This window comes from Neopelma chrysocephalum, unplaced genomic scaffold (genome assembly GCF_003984885.1).
Source record: "Neopelma chrysocephalum unplaced genomic scaffold, ASM398488v2 Primary Assembly neopelma1_149, whole genome shotgun sequence".
Lineage (NCBI taxonomy): Eukaryota > Metazoa > Chordata > Aves > Passeriformes > Pipridae > Neopelma > Neopelma chrysocephalum.
The window spans coordinates 568847-588062 of NW_020897811.1; the positions used below are offsets into that span (position 1 = coordinate 568847).

Genomic DNA, 19216 nt, shown 5'->3' on the forward strand with positions numbered 1-19216 from the left:
GCATAAGTGAGGCAATGGAGAAAGAGAATCCCTGTGCCAGAAGGAGCTTCTTCCTTCAACTGCTTCACTGTGCATCTTAAGGACTTCTGTTTGCTTTAAATAGATGTGAGTTTGGACTTTTTCGTGCACAAGAGCTTTGCAGACTAGACCCAAAAACATTTGGTTAGGTTTTCAGAGGGTTTTCGTGATGGTTGGTTGTCACCTGAAATCACTGTATTTCTCCAGAAACACATACGAGCTGGTAATTGCATATTAGCAAAACAAGTGTAGCAATTTAATTATTATTCTGCAGGTGTTAAAACACCTATTGCTGTTAAAACATCTATTATTGTGTTACCCTTTGTTGAGAGACTGCTCATAAAACCAGCTCTCATTTGTTTCTGTTGTTGCCAATTGAAAGCTGATGTGATTGTTACAATGAAGTAGGGGGAGATCACATGAAGCTCCCTTGACAAATGTCCTCATGAAAATGCCATTCCAGAAGTTCAGAGCTTTCTCTGGAGGACAGTCTTGCCAAGGAACAAGGTAGTGCTGCATCTGCTGGTAGTGTTGACAATCTGATCCTGCCCTTGAACTTCTCATGACTAGGAAGTACATTATCCCATAAGTGGCTGCAGACCTTGCTTAGCAAGAGTGCAGTTGTAGATATGAGCTGAATAAGAGATTTGTGTGGTTTTTTACCTTCCTTCCAGTCCTGTGGCATCCACAGCTCTGGCATTTACGTCTTGTTGAAGCCAGTTTCATACAGAGTTTAAATTACTAGTAATTTTAAATATCTGCATATCAATATGAATATCTGCATGCATAAAACACTTGAGAAGTTCAGTTCAGTTAAATTGCACAGGAAGGGAATTCAATGCCAGGTATTCCAAGGGCCTGGTATATACCACTTTTAGGGGGTAGCAGAACACTTCAAATCTTTAAATATGTGCTGGTAATTAAAGTTGTGGTGCCTTAACTAGTTAGATATTCTTGTTGCTTATTGGTGTTTGGTGTTGTATGCACATGCCTTGCACCTTTGTAGCACTGTGGGAAAAACATAAATGGGATGTCAGGTCTGAGACTGTCCTGCCCTGCAGGACTTGGCCTGGATTCAGTGGGTAACTGAAATAATAACATACTAAGGGGTTAAAGACTGAAAAAGTAAAAAATGATGTCTTAAATTTGCTGTAACAGCTTGATTAACAGCAAGAAGCTGTTCTCATTTTTCAAGCAATTTTATTTGTATTAGATGAAACTTTTTAGGTGGGTAAGGAATTTTGATTGATGAGAGTTAAATTGCTGACAGCTACAAAGAGCATTGCTACAAGAGATGAGGTTTTGGACTTCAGGTGTGTACGACAGTACATCATCTTTGTATGAAGTGGAGGTAGGAATAGCAGAGCCCACAGGCTGGTCACACTGATTAGAGGGATGAAGCCCCTCTCCTATGAGGAAAGGTTGAGAGAAGAGAAGGCTCTGGGGTGATCTAATTGTGGCCTTCCAGTACATGAAGGGAACCCACAGTAAAGATGGAGAGAGACTATTTACAAGGGCCTGGAGTGACAGGACAAGGGGGAATGGCTTCAAACTGACAGAGAGCAGGTTTAGATTGGATATCAGGAAGAAATTCTTCCCTGTGAGGGTGGGGAGGCCCTGGCACAGGTTGCCCAGAGAAGCTGTGGCTGCCCCATCCCTGGAAGTGTTGAAGGCCAGGTTGGATGGGGCTCTGAGCAAGCTGGGATAGTGGAAGGTGTCCCTGCCCATGACAGAGGGTTGGAACGAGATGATCTTTAAGGTCCCTTCCAATCCAGGCCATTCCATGATTCTGTGATCTGCTAAGTCTCTGCTGTGGTGTTGGGAGTATCACCACACTATCAGCAAAAAGTTCTTCCCCCAGAGGATGGTTGGACACCAAAAAGGCTCCCCAGGGCAGTGGCCACAGCACCAAGGCTGACAGAGCTCAAGGAGCATTTGGGCAACACCCTCAAGCACATGGTGGGATCTTTAGGCTGTCCTGCACAGGGCCAGGAGTTGGGCTTGATGATCCTTCTGTATCCTTTCCAACTCAGTATATTCTATGACTCTATGATTCTATGACTAGAATCATCTAGCCTGGATATCCAGATGAGCTTGGCCCCCTCCTCCATGTCTTAAGTATTGAAGCAGGTCTGTTTTGCTAATTTGTGCTTTTAGTACAGTTTTGATTGAAAGCAACAGCAAACAGAGGACCAAAGAGCAAAAATTGCATTGTCTAGAAACTCTCGGAATTGTTTCACTGTTGGTACTTGTTATTGATAATGATTTTGTGGCAAACACCTCTAATATATGCAGGACATAGGCAGGTTTTAAATTAGCTAAAATATGCCAACTCTTAAATCTGATGGAGTTTTCTGAGCTGTCACATACTGTGCACAACAGAGTTGCTGTAATCCACGTTCCTGCAGTTCCCTTTTTTCTTGACTAGTCACTGAATGAAAAACCCAGTTCACTCTGGCATTCAGAGCTCCCCTAATACTATTCCAGTGAAGGAGCAATGTTTATTTTTTTTTCTTTTCTACTGAGTTTTTGCTGAAACTGAAAGCCCTGAGGCTTTTGTGTGTGGTCCCTACAGAGCTGACCTCACAGTTGTACTGTCATTCATCAAAGGACACCCATTCCTAGAGTGTAAAAGTACCACGTTCCTGATGTCATCTCTTCATCTGCCAGCCAGGCTAGTGAACATCTGCAGCAGCACCACTAGGAATACTTCAGGAACAGGACACGTTTTAAAATATGAAATATGCTTCATGGTATTTTTAAAAAAAGAAAATCCAGTTTACATGAACAATAAAATACTTTGTCCCAAATGAAATTGGTGAAAATTCACTTCAGCTGATTTATTTTTTCACCAGGGTAAAAAAGAAGTTTGATGGAGAAGTTTGTGTCTGTAATTCTGAGTCTTATACATCAATATAAATAGCTCAGCAAACATTACTTGAAGTTACCAGATAGATATACTAAAATACAGTCCCATCTACACATAACAGATAGAAAGGGCTGGTCTGATTTATTACTTCCCCTGATTTGCACAGATAAATCACTGAATCTTTTTAAGGACTGGGGCACCAACACTATAGAAATGAAACCTGTTGGTTCATGAACAATTAAAAAACTTCAACTTTTTAGGAAGCTCAGCAAAAAAAAAAGTGTGTAAAATTCACCATCACTGTCTCCCTGAACCTGAATCAAAAAAAACCTGGATCAACAATATGATACCAATGGTCAGTCAAATCTTTTCCTTAACTGGATTGCCCTTCTGACCCCCCAAATTCAAAACCTTCACCCTAAATCACCTTTCCCAAAAGTATCTGTTTAAATTCTTTCATAGTTTCCACATATCATGGAAACAGAGTAATTGTCCAGCACCATCAACAGGTGATGTGTTTCAAGGAAAAGCTACCACCACATGATATGCCTAATTCCCAAAGCTGCTTTCAAAAGCTAATCTTTGGTGTTTTGCCCTTCAGAAATGCTCGTGGTGTATCTGATGAAAGGCACATGGCAATGGTACGAGAAATGGGGTTACCCTTGTTTTTTTGGGGGGAGTTCTGCTAATAAAATGTGCTCACTGGGAAAATTAAAGGACATATCCACACCCTAGGGTCAGGTTCACCCCAGGTGACCAAGCTTGGTGACCCATCACTTGGCTTTGAGCTCTTTCTTGGTGGGTGGGGACTGGGTTCCAGGGTGCTGGTTCTGCCTTGGCACCTCCACTCCCACCTCCATGGGACTGAGTCACAGGCACTGCACTCGCTGACTGGACCTGCTGCTGACTGTGACTCGCTGCATTTTCCTTGATATGGTTGCTGGAGATCACGGGGGGGGATACCTGGTATCACTGTCAAACCCCTCAAAATACTTTTCTGTATTTTTAAAAACAATAAAGGTTTTCCTGTACCTTTAAAAACAGTAAATGTGACTCCCCCAGGGGCATAGGCTGGATATGAGGGGATGACTCCAGCTGAGTTTTCTCTGCCTCCCCTGAGTGAGTGAGTGAGTGAGTGAGTGAGTGAGTGAGTGAGTGAGTGAGTGAGTGTTCCCACTGTTCTCTGCTCCCTCATTTGGTGGTTTGCACATATTTTGAGCACACAAAAGGCTTGTTGACAGCCCCTTGTGATGGGCTGAAGGAGTGCTCCAAACAGACCAGTTTCCAGGCATGATCCCTCATCTTTTACTGCTTGCAAAGCTGCCATGGCCTGAAGAAACCTGCAGAAGAAATGCTGGCCTGGTTCCCACTTGGCCAGGCTCCCAAGCGTGACACTAAAGGTCAGTTGTTCCCTCCTGTGGAATCCCATTCCTCTTCTGCATTCTATTCCCTCCTTTTACCAGTCTCCTAATCTGAGAGATCATGTGGGCAGAGGCAAGAGAGGGTGGGGGAGGAGTGTGTGATGTAACCTCTGCTCTGGCAAAGTTACGAGACAACACCTCAGTGCCCGCGGCTCACGGTGGGATTTTGGTGGCTGCCTCTGGGACACTTAAATAAGAGGCAGGAAGATCCATGCCCAGGAGGTATGAAGATCTACCATAGCTGTGTGGGACCCAGTAGCTGATGTACTCACCTCACTGGAGGAGAAGAAAGCTGAGCATAGTGTCTGCAGCTCCTTGGTTTGCTGCTTCTACATGTACCCGGAGTGAGGCGACCAGTGGCTGCATCCCGAGGACACCCCTGAGGAAAGGGATGCTCAGAGCCAGCTGCACTGCTGGGGTGAGTCTGTCCCTTCTTCCTGGGTTTTCCCGACTGTTTGGGAGGGAGGGAAAGGAGGTGGAGTGAGCTGGAATGTGTATGGATTGTTGGAGGGCATTTAACCGTGTGAAATCCCTGCTGGATTGACTCTGTGCCAGCTGATAATCGCCGAGTAATCTCAGTGCTGGCAGATCCTGCTCGGATTACAAGGGCATGTGTCTGTGTGTCAGGAGGTGTATGAGACCTACTGTGCATCTCGGGGTGTGTGTCAGGGAAACCAAAAAGGGGGTTGATTGCAATGATTGGCTGCAGGAGAGAAATCTGGGCACGTCTGTCACCTGTGTGTGCAGAGGCACATTAGAGTCAAGGGAGAAAATGTGCTTTTCTCAATACCAGCAGGGGATGAGACTGGGAGGAAGCTGGTCCTGTGTATTTGCTAATGGAGAGAACTGGATCAGATAACATGAGCTGTTGAAAGTAACTGCAGTAAAGTGTTTTCTAGGTGAACTTCCAAGTGCCATTGAAAATGTCTCCCTGCTAAAGGAAAGAAGGGAAGAGGAGAAGCATCATTATATATGTGAGTATTCTACTTTAATATACCATATTGTAGAATATATACAAGATAAAACAAAGTTAGTGTATAAACTGGACCTCAGAAAGCCAAAGAACAAACGTAGCTCTTTTAACACCTCTGGAGTTGCAGCAGTGCTGAATTAATCCCTAACTGCCTTCTAGCATTGGGAAAATCCAAGAATGCCTGCAGAAAGAAGGATGCAGTGATGCCACCTGGTGTATGTCCTCATGTGAAAGTTGTGACCATAATGCTTTACACAAAATATTGTGTGATTGATTTCCCAGCATAGTACATGAAGCTCCTGGCTCTGGTAGTTCACATGCAGCTACTCAGAGTACTTTCTAGAGGTGAAACCTCAACGAAATATCAAAATCTAGAAGTTAAATACTAAATTATTATTAATTTGATGAAATAAATAAAATCTGGAAGTTAAATAGCTAATCATTGCAGGGGGTTCTCTTCCTTCCTTTTTTAAATGTGACTTTAATCTTGGTCTAAAATTTCAGTTCCTAGAAAGCAAGCTATTTTCTTTCCATTAGCTGTGGTCCCGAGCTTTTGTCTAAGGAGCCTCCTTATTTAAGACTCAGTCAAGGCTAGGATAAATGGGGTTAATATGATCCTGAGGATGCTAATTCTAATTTCTTTCCAGAACTTGTGATGGCTTCAACCTGGCAGAAAACTCAGGAATTCTACAACTGGGTTCTTGAAAGTGGAGGTAGGTAGAAATGCTGTTTTAAACAGGAATTTTTGCATAATTAGCTTGATCAAGGACAAACCAAGAGGGAACATGATCCTCACAGGAGCCCACATTTTTTTCATCTGGCAGATTTCTCCAAGGTGACAAACTTCCCTTAAGTCTTTAAATATATCTTAGGGACACTCCAGCTGGATCAAAGGAAGGAATGAAAGAATGGGGGATTTCCCCTGTCTCAGCAGCTTTATGTTCAGTGTACAATGGTCTCTGACAGGACGAGGAGCAATATATGCTCAGGATTGCCTGTTAAGTCTGGAATACTAAAGGAAGTGCATATTCATGTGCCATGGAAAAACTTATTAGACCAAAGAGTTAATATTTTGAGGTTTAAACTCTTTGTGATGCCAGTAAAACCCATTATCAAATGACATATTGACAGAAACCAGTCCTCAGTGGCTTGACATTTGACATTTTGCAGTGAGGAGACTTCAAATCTTCAATAGCTGGAGGTTCTGCCAATCCAGTTTGGTCCAAAAGGGCTCTGTTGGGTCCCTGGATGTAAGGAAAAGCCACAAAATGCCATTAAGGTAGAATGGCAGGTCTGCATGTTGGCTTTGGCAGGAGGAGGACGTGGGGCATGACGCTCAGGCTGTAAACGTTTCAGGATTTGAATTTCAGAGGGGAGCGTAAATTAGGATTCAGGACTTCTAGCAAACTGTCAAATAGAGAAATGGATTGCCAAAGAGCTCCTGACACAGCCCTTTACAGCCATAGCAAAGAACTGGAAGGTTTAGAATGGATGGGGATTAACAGAGTTGTGTGGACAGATGTAGAATTTAAAAGAAAAAATCACCAGTGAGCCAATGACTAAAATTCAATAGAGGATATCCACAAGCAACCCGGGGCTAAAACAGTGTGAGGGGTCTGGAGCTTGGGAATGGCGGGTCAGGATGCAAAGGGAGATGCTGAGGAAGTTTAACAGAGCAGTGACCACAGTGGAAACAGGAGAGGAAAGCTTGAATGGGAACTGGGATGCTTTTGCAAATAAAATGTATCTTGCACTTCTGTGGGTGATGAGGCAGGATTAGGAGGAGGTGGCGTGACAGAAAGTCCATTGAGATTCCCTTTCCTGTAGGACTGAAGGGCTGTTTTAGCAGAGATAAGAGTTTGAATGTCATTTCCTAGTGAATACAGGTATAAAAATGAAGGTGTGGAGAATTTCAGATGTCTTCAGAATTGTGTTGCAGAAAGGAAATAACGGGAAAAGTAGGAAAGATTTACACTCCTGAAGAGCCACTGTTGGTTTGGTTGGTTCTGTACATCCCTGCACAGTGCCCTGGACTTCTTCTTTTGCCCAGGTGTGGGGCGGTCTTGCAGCCTGTGGGAAGGGGCTCCAGCTCATCACAGGAAAGGTCTTCCAGTACTGCAGTCCCAGCCCCAGTGTTGTGCTAAAGCCTTTTGGCAGAGTCTGGCACTCCAGGGCGGGAGAAGGACTGTGGCACAGCTTTGTAAAGACACACAAGATACCAACTTTCTGTTTGCCAGGGAGCGTGCTGAAGGGAGGTAAATAAAGATATCTGCCCTGCAGCGTGTGGGGTGTGCCAGCCTTGGCTGTGTGTTTCGCTTTTCAGATCCAAGGACAGACCCATGGCCACTCGTCTACTCTCCACTTCCAGTCGCACTTATCTTTGCCTCCTACCTCCTTATCGTGGCACTGGGGCCCTTCTTCATGCGGCAGCAGAGACCCCTGGAGCTGAGGGGTCTGCTGGTGGCCTACAATCTAGCCATGATGGCATTGTCAAGCTACATGTTTTATGAGGTGAGGAGACAGGATTGGCTCCTGGGCAAGCCCCTGGGAAGGGTTTGAAAGCCAGAACCATTTGAAACAGCATTTGCTGATGGACTTTAATGAAGGGAGTGGGAGCTGGGTTGGACGTGTCCCTGTTTTGCCACAAGAGGAGCAGTGTTGCCCTGCTGTACCACATTCCCTCCCGCTTCTCAATCTTCCTGTCATTCATAAAATTAACACTGAGACGTCCCCGAATGAATGAGCTGAAGGTTTTGAGATCTCCCTATTAAACACAGAACGTATGGAGGACGTGGAACCTCATTTTGTTTCGTGGCTGGCTGGTGAGGGGACCTGTCTCTGAAAGTGAGAAACACTGTTCTAGTGGGGCGTGTCCCTGCCCACGACAGGGGGGGTTTGGGTTAGATGATCTCTAAGGTCCCTTCCAACCCCTTAACATTCTATGATTCTATGATTTTCCAGACTTGGGCAGTCCTCTCCAGGAGTCAAGCCAAGCACGCTGTGGCTTCCTGCTGCTGGGAATGTTGAGGACATTGTTTCCTGCTTCTTCTTTCTACAAGCCTTTCCCTTGTTTATTTAGGCCACCAAAAACTCTTCAAGGGAACACAGCCAAATAGATTCCAAAAACACTTTGATGTTGACAAATATGCCCTTTTAGTTTGTATCACAATTGTTACATTAACACAAATTGCCTTTTTTTTTCTTTGAGCAAACATTGCTTCATCTGAGGAGTAGAATTCACTATACCTGATGAAGTAAGTTTGAGCACTCCAGTGATTACATAAGGAGTTACAAATATGCCAAGGACAAATTTTCTTTTTGAGATTCCAACAAGGATGTGAAGTACTTTGTTTTAGGTTTTTATTATTTGCTCAGCTGTATAAATTACATGGATTTTCTGTCAGCAAGAATTAGATTAATACTCTATTACCTTAGCATTAATATGCATATCTTTTTGGAACAGATGGCTTCGAACAGAAAATTGATTTCTACTGCTTTTCCTTTGTTTCAGTTTTTGGTAACTTCAGTCTTGGGCAACTACAGCTACCTGTGCCAGCCAGTGGATTACAGCCGAAGTGATCTAGGAATGCGGGTACAGTTCTACAGAAAGCTTGTCTTAGGCCCTGCCCTTCCATGGGTATGAAGATTATTTTGCTCATAAAGAGCAATTCGCATGCCTAAGAAGGCTTTTACTCCAATTTATTGCTTGCAAATCTATTTCACTAAATTATCTGCTTAAACTGTTGCATTTCGCTTTAGTTCTCTAAAATTAATCATTATCAGTCAACACAGTCATCTAAGTTTGCTCTTCGATCACTGCAGAGAGGTTGATCTTACATTCTGAAGATAGATGTTTATTTTAGATATTTCAAATTAATTCTGAAATATATGTGATTCTTTGCATTGATTGTAAGGATTCTGGGTGATCACTTTCAACAAGAAAACCAATTTTTATATCCTTAACTTTGCGTGACATTAGTCTTACTTAACATTTCTCTTAGTACAGGGATTTGACTAAAATTATTCCTTGTCTGGTCATCACAGGGGGGTTGGGTCACACCAGCTTCAACTTTCCAAAATGCTGCATGATTTTTTTTCATTTAGAATTTGGAGTTACTATGCTTTGCTTCCAGATGTAACCAGGCTTTGAACAGATGAAAGCATGGATATTATCTTTTCAGCTTTTCAAATATTTGCTATCAGGCAAAAACAAACAAAAAAAATAAAGCCCAGAAGAACTCCTTAATTTTTCCTGTTCCCAAGTGGGCAGAGTTCACATAGTGCATGGTTGAAAATATGTTGATTTTGGATGAGGTCTAACCGCGGTGCCTTGTGCTGCCCAGCAGATGGCAAGAGTGTGTTGGTAGTTCTTCTCCAAAGTCATCGAGCTGCTGGATACGGTAAGGAGGGCTGAGCTCCATAGCAGGATTGGTGCTGGAAATAAATCACTTCCTTGTCAGAAAGGGGCAAGGTGCCAAAAGTTAATGTCCTCGGCTGATCCTGTATTGATTTGCTCGGTGCTTTTCACTAAGAGCTGATTTCCTGTGTTGTGCTCTGCCTGTTTGTGGGAATGAAGGCTGATGCTGTTAAAGAAGAGGGCTCAGCTTCTGCAGGCTGCTTTTTGACAGTTTGGCCTGTGAGAGCCCAGCAGCACCACTGGATATTGTGCTGCAAGGCTTCCTCAAAAGCTTCTTTCCAGGAAGGAATTGCTGCTGTCTGATTTGTCTGTCTCCATCCCAGTGGCTGCACATCCTCATTCCCCAGCACTCTTCCTATGGGTGGGCACAGCGCTAAGGGAAAGGCTTTCACCTTGACTATTGCCAGGGGGTCCCCCAAAATCTTAGCTGTTGTGCCACTGCATGTCTGGCAACAGTGGTTTAATACTGGTTAATACTGGTTGGGCAGCAAAGAAACTGCAAGTGCACAATGCGTCCTGGTGTCTTTGCTGCCACAAATTGTCCCAAAGCTGTGCACTACAAGTTTGTGCCCCATGTGACACTGAAAGCTCACCTGAAAGAAGTACCACTTCACAAAGGAAGTTACTAAATGACTGAACTAACAAGGGAATCCCACCTCCCTGCTTGCTCAGCAGAAGAAAGCTGTGTCCTGCCCTAAATCTTCATAGCCTAGTGTTCTCTGGGGACAACACACTGTCTGAAATGTGAATCAGCATCCAGAGCCATTCTAGGCCCATTGCCAGTGGTTCGGCCATTCCTCTCTCTGTTTCCATCAGCAACAAAAGCAGCTTTTTGACAATCCTAAGCCCCTGAAAAGCAGGTTCATTTTTTTGTTATGTGTGTGTAAGCATGTGCATGCTGAAATACAGTGACCTGACACATATTCATCTGGCAAAACCCTTCTCTTTACTCATTCAAATTCCAGAAAGGTTTGGATATTCAACACAACGCTTTTTCTTTGGATCATTGTCTGGTACCAGCAAACATCTAATCTATGTCAAACCAACCAGACCCAAGCAGCTGCAAATTGTATGGAAGCTCAGTCAGAGTCTCAAATGTGTCATTTTCAGACCTTGGGACCTGAATCCAAAGATAAAAATCGTGGCTCTGTGGGAGAAATTCTGCTTTCCAGTTTCCCCCCATTCTAGATAATGTAATATCTATCGCATGTGTTGTTTTTCACCAGTTTTTATCAACAGCAGAGCAAATGGGTTTGGGAGACTGACAATCATCATTAGCTATTTTTATAACTTTTTATTGCGAAATATTTAGTCTAAACACATCGACTTAAGGCTTTCCTTTGTCTGGCTTCTTCCAGGTTTTCTTTATTTTGCGCAAGAAACAAGAGCAGGTGACTTTCCTGCACGTGTACCATCATGGCACTATGCTGTTCAACTGGTGGTCAGGGGTCAAATATGTGCCTGGAGGACAAGGTATGTGAGAAAACCTAGTGTTTCAGGGGTTTTTTTGGGCTGTGGAGGTAGCATTAACTGTGCAGATGGGCTGATTGGCAGGTAGGAAGCTCACCTAGTTCCAAAGGTGTGAAAAACATGTGCATTTGAGATGATACCATCTGCTCTGCTCTTTGGGCTATTTAGACTGCTGCATTCACTGCGTCATCCAGAATGAGAATGTGCCAACAAAATGTGTCCAAACAGAAGAAATAACATCCTACACAAGGTCTATGTATGTCTCATCCCCAGTCAGCACTCCCTCACTTCCCACTCGGAGGGCCTGGTGCAGCAGCCCAGGTTCTGGCTCTCCATTTCGTTTACTGCTCTTTCTGATCCGGATCCAGAGTGCTTCTCCTGTTTGCTCCTCTGGAAGAGAAGCATCTGAGTACTAAATAGGCCCTATACAAGATGCTGGGGTGTTCCTTTTTGGGAAGCCATTTCGGCTACATGGTGTTGACACCGGAATGTCATGAAATGCTTAGATCAGAAGATAAAAAATTCTCTCCTCTGCCTTTGAAGCTCTCCTCTGTCTCCAAAGTCTAGGTATGGGCTGGATATATTGGGATGCCCCAACCCTGGTACTGTTCAAGGCCAAGTTGGACAGGGCTTTGAACAACCTGGTCTAGTGGAAAGTGTCCCTGCCCAGGGCAAGGGGATGGAACAAGATGGTCTTTCAGGTCACTTCCAATCCAAACCATTCCATGATTCTGTGATTCTGTATGCTGAAAGGAAAAGGAAGAATAGGGCATGCTTCCAAGACAGAGCCTAGACTGAAGGTTCATGCACAGGGGTGATGTGATGTTTTTTGAAAGCATCATCATGGTGGCTGTGAGCGCTTCACAGGGTTGGTCTTGCATGGGTTGTGTGTCTTGTTCACCCTCACTTCTTCACTCCTCAGCCTTCTTTATTGGGATGCTGAACTCCTTCGTCCACATCTTCATGTATGGCTATTATGCCCTGGCCAGCCTGGGACCACGGATGCACCATTACCTGTGGTGGAAGCGCTACCTGACCATCATGCAGCTGGTAATTGGTTCCATGTGTTCATCCCTGCCCTTCTGTGTGTTGGGTGTGATGTCCCCTGCTGTCTGGCACCTACCTGGCTCAAGTCTTTGTTTGCTTCCCACAGAAATCACCATGTCCTTAGGTGTCCTCCTGTACCACTATGACAGGTGAACCCGCTCTGAATTTCAGAAAACTCATAAGGGCCCTTCAGTGACCAAATAATGAGCCCCGGGTTTGTAATGGGAAGGAGAGGAAAAAAGTTAACCCTGTGGTTTTACAGTTAGATTTCTCCCTTCTATGTTTCCTCTCTGGAGCCCCGGAAACTCAGCTTGATTTTGGGAGGTGTGGGGCAGTAACTTGGGGAAGTTTTGGATTCTCAGTAGGGCAGGAGATTGGGCAGCTTTCATTCGGTTCCTTCAAAAAGGAAGGGTATGTCTAACTGTCAGCAAACAGGTGAGTTAAAGAGAAATATGTGAGTTTGAATCTTTCTGCAGAGCATCCCTTTGGATTTTCTTTCCCTCATCTGTGAAGAGGTGACAAGTCCTGAAAACCCTGTGTTTTTTCAAAGATACACCACAAATGCAATGCTCCAGACAAGGGCAGTGATTGTAGGAGAGTTATTTCCACACAAAGAGAAGTTATGCAAACAAAAAGTATGCAATTACCAGAGAAGAGGAAGAGGGTATATATATAAAATAGTGGTGCAGTGAAGGCTGGTCCAGAGTTCTTACTTATACTGAATGGCAAAGCAAACCAAAAAAAGCATTGACTAAAATGAAAAAATATTTGTTACATGAATTATAGCACAGGAAATAAATTTTTATTTAACAGCCTTTTGGTAGGTAGAACTCATTGCTTCAGGGTATTGAGACAGGTCACTTAGTAACATACCAAAAAAAAAAAAAGAAGAGGATTAATGTTTAAATGAATAAAGATAGTATCTGTAATTCCTCTCTGTAAGCTAAAATGCAAATCAAAATCTTCCTGAGTATAATAATCTGATTACCAATGGGGAGGAAACCTCTAGTTTCCATATTCCAAGATCTCAGCTACTGGCCCATGGCAGAGGAGTGGCACAAGGGCAGTGAGAGGCTGGATTCCAAACCTGACCCCTCCAGCAGTGGACAAGCCTCAGTGTTTGATGGACAGCTGACACCCTTCCATGTTGGGAAAACACCACTGAGCTTGAAAGGCAAGTTTTCCAGGGATGTCAGGAGAGGCAGGCAGGTGGTGCTCTGGGTTGAGGGCACTACTAGGAGGTTGTGGCAGTTGTTGTGGTGGCCCTAATGGTCGGTTGAGCTATATCTCAGGTAGGTTCCCTAATCCGGCTTCTTCTTTTTCCCCCCTCTTCCAGTGCCAGTTTGTGGCCATTGCTGCTCATTCTTCCTACAACCTCTTCACAGAATGCCCGTTCCCAGATGGCTTCAACACTGCAGTCTTCCTCTACATCCTCAGCCTCATGGCTCTCTTCCTACACTTCTACTACCGGACCTACATTAGGGGGAAGCAGGAGAAGCTCACTTAAAGAAAATCAAATAGGACACTGAGCACAGGCTGAGGAACTTGCACGTTCTCTGCTGCCTGTAATGTGGTTGCAGGAAGAAAAATGTGTTTTGGGGAGTGTGTGTGAGGCTTGTGTCTTGCCTTCAAACACCTCAAGTTAGGGAGAGAAAAGGAAGGACAAAGCCAGGGATTAAGGTATTGAGTAGCTTGTTTAATAAGGCTGAGGCAAAACTAAGCCAAGTAGTCCCCAGCACAGCAGGCTTTAGGAAATTAGCACAGGAAGCTCTTTTTCCCTCCCATCAGTTTCCAGGGTCTGGCATCCAACCACAACCCCCTTGTCTCATTTCTTAGGCTGTAGAGGGTTTCTTTGGATTAATAAAACTAACTCAGCTTGCTGCTCTAGATCAGGCAGGGCCACGTGCCTCCAGCCTTGTCCAAGCAATGTCCAAGCAGCCAGGAACTCACTGGGACTGCAGGATGCACTCACCTGTACACTGCATCCCAAAGCTCCTGCTAGAAATGGGGTGAAATACAGCTATATGACCCTGATGATTTAACTTTATATAAGCATGAGCATGAAGGAAGTTGGACATTATGTTGTCTGGCTGGACAAGTGCCTTCACTGTCCTGAAGTGAAAGAAGACATTTTTAGCACTTTCATCCTGAGGAAGTGCAGTAAGAACCACCATGTACCTTTTTCTGGAATGCTTATTTGCCTTTGGTTGCTCTCATAACAACAGAGAACTTTCAATGCATGAAGACTACTTGGTATTGCTCCTTATAGGTGCCATAATTTTACTAGAATGAATAGACTGAGGTTCCCTATTCATAACATTTTTTTCTCCAATTTTTATTATTTTTAATATTATTATTTTAAAATTTTGCTTCTCATCAAACATGAAGAGTTTAACAACACTATAAGCAACCACCTCCACTACCTAATTACTGTATTAATACCAAATGTATAAAGTTGGTTCATTGCCTAGTGCAAGGCTGCATAGCTCCACTGACTTTAACACATGACTTATTGGCTTCTGTTTTACTCCTAAATCCATTACAGCTAGAATTTTGCACTTATATTCATCTTCAGACAGTTAATTACTGTTAAAGTTTTGATGTGGCAGTGCTTTGAAAAGCCTAAATTCAGATTTTAAACTACGAAGTGGCATTTATTTATTGCACTCTGCTTTGTTGACTAAAACTGGTATTATGGAGTAGTGATATTTTCACAGTTGAAACACAAAGGTCTTGAAAGAGAGGATTAGAACTGGTAACATGGTGCATTGCCATTGCCAAGCCAAATCCTCCTTGAATGTAAAGAAGTCTGACTCCACTGGGAATGTCCAGAGGACTAGAGCTAGTCTGAACCACAATGACACATCTTAAATGTCATTCCTTTGAGTTGAGCAGTCTTTCTTCTGATTGTTACTGGTGAGTATGGAAAGCAGAGCAGGGCTTATTTTTACAACTGTGCAGTTTGGTTTTCTCCCTGTCAAATATTTTTCCATGCTAACTACCAAATAAATGTTCCTGCTTTTGCATACTGGAATTCTACTTTTGTTAGAATTTTAAGTAGCAGACCTCTGGGTGGGTCCTTCGTTCTTCCCTTTCACTTTAGTTGGAAAGGCAGGGAAGAAAGACCTGCAGTGTATCTCATGTATTGTTTTCAGTTTGAGGGTTTCTCCTGGGGGCTCTCCAGCACTGAAGACTCAGTGCAAGCAAAGCTGTTTCATTACTCCTGTCCACTTAAATACTCACAACCCTCTCTTGCTTAAACCAGCAGTACATTGAGCCCTCTAATTTCATGGTAGAGCATAATTTCCTGCAGCTGGGTGAATTATCTGTGCTTACAAAGCAATCTAATGCTCTTTCTCATGTACAGGAGGGGATCATGAGTAGGTCCCAACTTCAGTTTCCCCTCACATAAACTTTTTCAGATTGCAGTTACTAATTTCAAAGGCTTCACTAATAATTTTATATCAGAGTAGGCATCACATATTTTGATTTTCCTTGATTCATTCATAATTCACAACTGCTTAAAGATTAGAAATGAGCAGGAAATTTGAATGAGATTACTCAATGCTTTTGCAAATCCACTCCTTCTTAAAATATATAAATTTGTAAACATGCCATCTAGTTTGTTTTGGTTGTTTTTCTTTAAAGCAGCCTGTGCAGCTGAATTTGTATCTGTGTATGACAGAGCTTCCTGTCATGGATTCTGGAGTGTGACTGGCCACATAGCTGGTATCAAAATACAAAAGTTTTGAATTTGTCACCTGACAACTTGAAATAAGTGACTGGTCACCTAAATCAGACACCACTGACAATATTTGTCCTAGACATGCAACCTTTGATCTACCTGTTCCTGTCCCTCTTCCTCACAGCCTGAATGAGGGGCCTGATCTTGCATTTCTGAATTGGTAAGAGCTTTTTGTCAGTGACACTTCAATGGCGTAGGATGAAAATAAAGTATTTTCAGTTGACTGATAAGGAGAGATTAAGTCTGCCCAGAAACAACACAGAGGAATAGGCATTGGTGTGGAGTACAATCCTTACAGAAGCATTGATGCAAGCAAAATTCACTTGTGAGAGTATTTGCACTAGCAGGGAAGATAACATTGGATTGATGTATCTGAGTGGCTCTGCAGGTCTTGATATTTTATTCCTTCAGAGTTCATTTACTTGTCTTCATTCTGTTTTAAATTGTGTTGTCACAGTTGGAACTGTCTACCTGGGCCATTCTGTTGTAACAAGAGCAAAAACTTGAGAATACGGGTATGTGCCCCTGAATTTAGCAGAAAATAAAGGCACAGAATGGGATTTCCCCTCTAAGATCAAGTCCCTGGAGTTTAAGATTACACCACAGCAAAGCACTGGAAGTCAAAAGGGCTGGGAATTACAAATTGCAAGTTTGGGTGGCTCGTGCTGCCTGGCAGAGTCCAAAGCTTGGAGGATGAGTTGAAAATATCCTGTCGCAGCTGGATTTGTAAAAACCTCTGGGCCAAATGCTGATTCCACTGGTATCAATAACAGAGCCTGCAGAATTCTCTGGAAACAAGCTGGCACAGCTGTGTGGAAAACAACACGCTCAGCTCCACGGCCTGGTTTGCAGTGAGCAGGCTGGGGTGTTGCTCAAGCTTAACATGACATTTAAGGGCAGAGTTGTGTGTAAGTCTCCCCCTTATAAAATGTGGGTCATTATAGTTCTTAGAGTAGTTTACATGAACAAGATGTAAAGCGTAATGGAAGTAGTCTGTTTAAATGAATAAGCTTGATATCTGCTAGTGCTCAGCATCTTTCCTGCTGTTCCAGTCAATGTAAATTATGGATGTTCTGATCAAATTACTTTTGAATTAACCAGACCATTTACTCAATGCTTACTTTCTGTCTGAAGATAAATGAGAGGGATTCTCATTTTAATCAAAACAAAATACAGAAAAGAAAATCAATTACTATTTAATGTTTTTTCCATCCCCGTGTGATGGAAAGTTTCCAGAGGAACTTGGGCTTAAAATTGCAAAGCAAAGGCAGGAACGTGGTTGGGTTTTAACTACTAGATTTTTATATATTGTCAGAAAATACAGTGGTGTGTGTTATTTTTTTAAAAATGGCAAAAGAATTACTCTAAACCATTAATCAAACAAAAGCAGAATACAGCAGATTGCTTCATACAAAAAATAAAAATCTGTTGGTATAGATGTAAAACACCTACTAGCCAACAACCCTATATATAGAACATGTGAATTTGCTGAATTCATTAATGAATAGCTTCGTGGATTAGGGCTTGATAGATGGAGTGCTCACATCCAGATGTTTACTGTGATTTTTTCAATGGCCTTGTACTTAATCCTCCTGAACAGGAAATACGAGTCTTTTCCCTGGGGTCTCTCCTGGGGACTGTGGCAGTCTCTCTCTCTGGCCTGAATCATCTCAACATGGGATCAGGCTGCAAGGAATTAACCAAGTGGTGGGGGCACGGATTTGCCTTTAACCCCTTCGGTGTCTTCTCGGCTTCACGTGATTTCCTCACCATCTGCCACAATGGCACCGTTATTTAGTCAACACGTGAAGAAGGGAAAAAAAGGAGTCTCCTGTGGGGAGACACACAGAGTCCCACTGCCACAGAGGAGCAGGGGGGCTGTGAGCAGATTAAGCCTTGAGGCCGGTGTGCATCTCTTCACATCTCAGCATTTTGTTTTTATTTTTGTGATGCTGCTACTCATTGTCAGTCATAGGGATGGCCCAAGAGGGAGTATCTGTGAAAAGACTGGTTGATCCTAAAGGTGTCCTTAGTCAGGTGCACCAGAGGGTGTGTGGTGTGTGTGTAGGTGTGTTTGGGTGTGGGTAGGTAGAATCACAGGATCACAGAATGGCCTGGATTGGAAGGGGACCTTAAAGACCATCTCGTTCCAACCCCCTGCCACGGGCAGGGACACCTTCCACTATCCCAGGTTGCTCAGAGCCCCATCCAGCCTGGCCTTGGACACTTCCAGGGATGGGGCAGCTACAGATTCTCTGACCAACCTGTGCCATAGGCACATATTTTTCACGTCCCTGACATGATGGCTCTGCTGGGCATAAGGATGTTATCCTTGTTTTCTCCCCATGGAAGTGTTGGTAAGGCAGTGTTGTGGATACAACCTGCCTTTAGGTGAAAGAGAATCTCTAGCTTGGGCAGCATTTCCTCTGCAAAACCTGTATGAACCTTTCCTAGGTGTTAGTTGGTAAAGTAGGGAATCTTAAAAGAATTGGATTTAGGCCGCCCCTTGATGCTGCCTAGCCAGGTGAGTCCCACTTTTCCAGCCTCAGGAGAAAACCTGCAAATGAGGGATAAGTCACTAATGCCATTGTGTGGAAAAGATGAGGGGGAAAAAAGAACATCCCAGTCACGGGACCGGACAACAGGTGTTATAAGTGGATTAGGAGATCTGAGTGGCAGTGGGAGGTGGAGAGAATGCTAGATTTTGGTATGGGTGTGCTGGAGGGTTAGGGACTGATTTCATGTGTGCATGTGCTCGCAGTAGAAGTACTTTGGGCTAAATCACAAGCATGGGGACAAATAAAGTCTTTATCAGGGAGTGCCTGATTAAAACATTAACAGCACATCTCAGCACTTGATATGTTTCCCCATTCTGCATGTCATCCTTTCTCTCCAGTACCTTGGCTTTCTGCTGGTAGGACTGCTCTTCAAGAAAGAGTTTGGGGTGTTTACACCAAACTCAAAAAATGAAGGCTATTAAATAAAGATTGCCCTTTACAAATCCCTGCTTGGAGCAGATGTTTCTTCCCCTTTAACATCATCCTCTCCCTTTTTCTTCACCCTTTTCTCCCTACTTCCTTTGTACCCACATCTGCAGATACCATGCTAGATTCTCAGAACTGGTAAAGCTGCAAAGTAGTCACAAGTTACTCAAATGTTATACAAGAAGCTGTATTTTCCTGAGATATCAATTAATAACATACGTTTTCTTCATAGGGTTTTCTGTGAGGCTTTCATCCTGATGAATTTGGGCAAG

The 19216-nt window shown here is 43.4% G+C and overlaps 1 pseudogene; it reads left to right on the forward strand.

The window, feature by feature from the left end:
• The first annotated feature begins 1767 nt into the window (after window positions 1-1767).
• LOC113976190 lies at window positions 1768-16342 on the forward strand (annotated as a pseudogene).
• Window positions 16343-19216: the final 2874 nt, after the last annotated feature.